General features: G+C 32.1%; 1 pseudogene; it reads left to right on the plus strand.

Annotated features, from left to right (window-relative positions):
* Positions 1-844: 844 nt before the first annotated feature.
* Positions 845-3,686, plus strand: LOC145120049 (G-type lectin S-receptor-like serine/threonine-protein kinase LECRK3; annotated as a pseudogene).
* Positions 3,687-6,000: the final 2,314 nt, after the last annotated feature.

Genomic DNA, 6,000 nt, shown 5'->3' on the forward strand with positions numbered 1-6,000 from the left:
GATTAGAGTTGTCGGTATCAACCTTTTTTCAAGATGTAAAAATTCACTTTTGTAGATTATGTAATTTCGAAAAGATACTTTTATAAAATACTTTATTATCTTATACTAGTAATAAATATATAAAATATGATCATTTTATACATATAGAACATCTCTATTTTTTTATGTTTTTGTGGTTATCCTTTTTTCCCTTTTCCTTTTTTCAAACATTATGAAATCAAAACGCTTTTTCAGTTTGTTGATTGTATGTCTCCTGCCGTGTATTTTTTTTTTAGATTTTTTGTTGTTCCGTTGTTGACATGACACCAAAGAAAAATCAAAGGAAATGGTCAACAATTGTCATTACGAGGAAAGGATCCACATGAGACTTGTTTGCATTATTTGTAGACTCCAAAAGTCTTTCTGTTGACCTTAAAGCAACGATCTTATTATTCCCTAGATTATAACCCGTGGAAACCACAGTCGGTATATTTAAAATTTTTATATAGATAAAAAAATAATAAATGTAAAAAAAAAACCAAGATATTGTGGATTGTAAGTTATTATGAATGAATTTGTTAAGCAAAATAAATATAATAATTTTATTAGGATATGATTTTGTATTTTAAAAATTTGAATTGAATTTGATTTGTTACAAAAAAAGGAAATAATAAAAATCATAGAAAAATGACACGTATGAAACAGACATTCTAAAAAATTAAGACGTGTCATTTTTAAGTTTCATGTAGATTAAATATCATTTCTTCATTGTTGTCCATCATTTTTCTGTTGACCTTTAAGCAATGATTTATTATTTAATAAATCCTAATTTCCTCATTGTTGCCTATCATTCCACCAGTTACATATGGCTCTAATCCTACTGCGTCTTGTCGTTCTAACTATTTTCCTACGTTTCATAGCTGCACGGCAGAAAACGGGTGTTGTATCTGTTGGTTCATCACTCACCGCCACAGCCGATGTCAAACCATGGCTTTCATCTTTCGGTGAATTTGCCTATTGGTTCCATCAAGTTCAAGGGAGCGATAATTTCTTATTATCCATATGGTATGACAAGATACCTGACAAGACGATCATTTGGTATCCAAAAGAAGGTCAAATGATGCCTAGAGGATCCAAAGTTGAGCTACTTCGTGAAAGTGGACTCGTACTCACTGATCCTCATGGTACACAGGTATGGAGATCTGGGTCCATTTCCGCTGTTGCATCAGGTTGTATGAATGATACAGGTAAGTTCGTAATTTTTGGTAGCAATTCTCGCAAGATATGGGATAGTTTTGATTATCCGGCAGACACACTGTTGCCTAGTTAGGTTATAGAGAGAGGTGGAGGGATGAATTCAACAATCAGTGCAACAAACTTCTCTGGTGGACGATTCCAGTTACGTCTGCTTCAAGATGGAAATCTTCTTCTTAATACTCGAAATATACTTTCAGGTAATCCTTTAGTTGATTACTATCGTAGTGGTACTAGCGCTCACTCCAACTCAACAAATTCTAGCGAACGAGTGATCTTTGATGCAATGGGATACATGTATATTTTGAGAAGAAATGGCGAAAGGTTGTATCTTACTCAAAGAGGCTCAGTTCCTTCTGGAGATTATTATCACAGAGCTACTCTCGATTCTGATGGGGTCTTTAGACAATACTACTACCCTAAGAATTCCACTGGCAATGCAAGCTGGGAAGTTGTATTGTATATACCAGATAACATATGTGAGGACATCCGTGGGAATATAGATAGTGGAGCTTGTGGGCAGGGGCGGCCCAATCAATTTTGGGGCTCTAAGCAAACCAAAATTTTGAGACCCTTTGACCTTTACTATACTCCTCAATTGTATTGACATACAAGTTCACTCTTTATGTTTTCTTCATGGATAATTTTAATATGGTATAAAGGAGATTTCTTGTGATAATAACCTAAATCAACAAGAATTTGATGAAAATTTCTATATGATTCTTATAACACCTGATATAACAAAATTACATAACAAAATTGTTACCAAAACCTATCATTCACTGTCAAGAATTTACGTATTTTGGACTAGATAGCTCAATCACATAGCTATATTCTATTCGAAAAAGTAATTGAAAGTGATATGACTAACGAATCAAATCACCCTTACATTGGGCCCCCTTAGAATTGGGGGCCCTAAGCCCTAGCTTAGAAAACTTATACATAGAGCCGGCTTTGCTTGTGGGTTTAACAATGTTTGCAACCTCCAAGATGGGCGGCCAAACTGTAAATGTCCACAGGGGTTCTCAATTGTTAATCCAGATGATCCAAATGGTGATTGTAAGCCAGATTTTACTCCAAGCTGTTATCATGAAGGTAAGTCTAATAATGGAGGAGATGTGCTTGGTTTCATCGAGCTGAATAATACTGATTGGGTATTTTCAGACCATGGAAACTTGGATCCAAGTAGTGAACAGACCTGCAAAAGTATCTGCTTGGAAGATTGTTTTTGTGCTGTTGCAATATACAGGGACGCCAAATGCTGGAAGAAGAGACTTCCACTCTCTAACGAGATTATGAGTGCTACAGATAACATGAAGGCGTTCGTGAAATACTGGATAGCTGATGGGCCTTTTCAAAACCCTCATCGGCCCCCTAGAGAAAGAAAAGATAAAATAAGTTTGATACTTGTGGTATCGGTCCTTTTAGGTATGTCTGTGTTTGTAATCTTTGTATTGATTGGTGTGATTTGTGTGGGTTTTCTTGTAATCTACAAAAAGAAGCCCAGAAACACATATCCAATTCGTAAAGCAGTTGAATCTAATCTGCCTCACTTTACATATCAAGAACTAGTTGAAGCTACCTATGGGTTCAAGGATGAATTGGGAAAGGGGGCTTTCGGGATAGTCTATAAAGGTGTGATAGGGAAAAAGATGGTGGCGCTGAAGAAGTTGAATACAGTGGTTCATGATGGTGAAAAGGAATTCAAAACCGAGGTTGAGAGCATTGCAAAAACTCATCATAAAAATTTAGTGCAGCTTCTTGGGTATTGCGATGATGGTGATCAGCGGTTATTGGTTTATGAGTACATGAGCAATGACACTTTGGCGATGTTTCTTTTCGGGGACACAAGACCTACATGGAGACAGAGGAGTTATATTGTTGTTGGGATTGCTAAGGGACTTGTATACCTTCATGAAGAATGTAGCACCCAAATCATTCACTGTGACATAAAGCCTCAGAATATACTTCTTGATGACTACTTCAATGCTAAGATTTTGGACTTTGGATTGGCAAAACTTTTGATGATGAATCAAAGTTATACCAACACTGAAATAAGAGGAACAAAAGGATATGTTGCTCCTGAATGGTTTAGGAACACACCTATCACAGTAAAGGTTGATGTCTATAGCTTTGGTGTGTTGCTGCTAGAGATAGTTTCATGCCGAAAGAGCTTGGCTTTTGAGACTGATGACAAAGGGGTGATGGTTTTAACTAATCTTGCATGGGATTGCTATCAAGAAGGTCGACTGGATGCATTTGTTGAGAATGATTTGGAGGCGTTAAATAACCACAAAAAACTTGCAACATTTGTGATGGTTGGTCTTTGGTGTGTACAAGAAAACTCGTCATTGAGGCCTACCATGAGGAAGGTCATCCAGATGCTTGACGGAGTAATTGACGTGGCCAAACCTCCATGTCCATGCTCTTTCTTACCAGTTATTGATCTCTAGTTACTCTGTTATATATGTCCAGGTAAATCCTATATGTACGTTGATGTTGATGAATATGTTTATTTCTTAATACGATTCAATCATAAACTTGGAATTATATAAAGTAGACTACCTAATTTGGTATGTTTGGTTGTAGGTTGAAGTAATCAAAAAATGTTGTTGTTGGAGTCATATCTAGTAAAGTTGAAGGATAGCTGTGAAGATTAAATAAAATTCAAGGGCACAAATGAATAGGCTGAAACTATGGATGATGTTGTTGCTGGTTGTACTATTGCAGTTACTGATTGTACTCTTTCCTAGATACTAATATACTAGTAATACAAATCTACTCTAATTCTACTTTAATAAATAAATGTTTTTTTTGCCGTTTGTCACACTCTCATGCAAATGTTATTTTGTGGTTATTTTGAATTAATTTTTATTCTACATATCATTTTATGGTTTTTCTATTTTATTAATTTCACATAGTATTTAAATGCAATAATAAATGCATATTAATTTCTTTAATGCACTTTTTTTTTATTTCAAAATTACTATATTACAGCTTTATTAATTTCTTTTATTTATTTATCTAAATTATTTGTTTAAATTTAGAAAAAAAACACTTTAATTTTTATAATTCAATATTTTTCTTATTTTTCTTATAAATTCAAACTTCTCAAATGTTTAGAATTTTATATTTAATTTTTTCTTTTAAATAAACCCATGTAATACATGGGTCTCGTACCTAATGTGTTGTAGATATTAGTTTGGGTAATTGAGTCCGGCATCGGGTACTTCATAGAATTGGTGAAATAAGTATTATCTATAAAAGTTGGTCCTATGTACTTAATAGGATTGGTGAAATAAGTATGTACTCTATATAAGTTGGTCCTATGAGAGTAAAAAGCAGATAAAATAACTTTCTTGTTTCTTTTTATATATTTTTTTCCATCTTAGTAGATTAGGTTCTTTTTGTATGTTTTGATTGTTGACGGATGTGTAGGAAAATATAGTGAGATTTCTATATGTTAGTATTAGTTGTGTTTAATAAATGTCTAGTTTTGTTTTTAATAGTTGATTATGTCAAATATATGAATGTGTTATTTATCAAAAGCAGCGGCAAATCTAGGATTCAAACTTACTGGGGTCCAATTAGTCCAATTTGTTGGGATGATAAATAAAATAGTCGAAAAGATTTGGTTATATATCAGGTTATCAATAATATCATATAAAATAATTATAATTTTAACTTTTAATACCAACTATCTAACATAAGTTAAAAAAATACCATCTAAGACAAATATAATTTTAATAGCAAAAATAAAACACAATTTAAAAAAATATCAATTAAAATAAATATAATTCAAAAGTCATGGTCCATATAATTTGCCTATCAATATTTTTTTTTAATATTTTTTTCCATGAGCCGTGACTCAAATTATTGTATCCATATATGAATTACTTAGTGACTCAAATTATTGTATCATATAAAATAATATCATACAAAATAATTATAATTTTAACTTTTAATACCAACTATCTAACATAAGTTAAAAAAACACCATCTAAGACAAATATAATTTTAATAGCAAAAATAAAACACAATTTAAAAAAATATCAATTAAAATAAATATAATTCAAAAGTCATGGTCCATATAATTTGCCTATCAATATTTTTTTTAATATTTTTTTCCATGAGCCGTGACTCAAATTATTGTATCCATATATGAATTACTTAGTGACTCAAATTATTGTATCCATATATGAATTACTTAGTTAAGATGATTGGAATTAGATATATTAAATTGTTTTATAGAAAATCAGGATGAATTTACTTTGGGAAAATCAAACTCACCATTAATTAAAATGTGAGACAATTTATTCATAAGGCTGGTCGGTCACACTAACTTTTTTAGATAAAAACAAAGAAACAATGTTAGACGAAGGTGGAGACGGCAACGGAAGCAACGACAGTTGTATAACGCCCAAAAACGGATGAAGGGGGCGGTGTTTGTGCGTTGCCTATACTCAACACTCTTCAGAAATTAATAAGTGGTAACAGGTGTCGATTCTATGTGTTTAGTTAGATGAGCTTTTTCCATGTGTAGATTAATGTTATATTACATTATATATATACATATATATATATATATATATATATATATATATATTAAATCCAAAGGATGTTAGGAATAGTACTTTTTGAGGTTTTAGGTTTTTGCCACAAATCTTTAGTGAATTTGACACTTTTCACCCTTAAAGCAAAAAATTTTATATTTTTGTGTTTTAATTAAGTTTTTGTGCCTTTAGATTTTTGCCACAAATCTTTAGC

Source organism: Lactuca virosa, chromosome 1, assembly GCF_052849685.1.
Source record: "Lactuca virosa cultivar CGN04683 chromosome 1, Lactuca_virosa_CGN04683_v6, whole genome shotgun sequence".
NCBI lineage: Eukaryota > Viridiplantae > Streptophyta > Magnoliopsida > Asterales > Asteraceae > Lactuca > Lactuca virosa.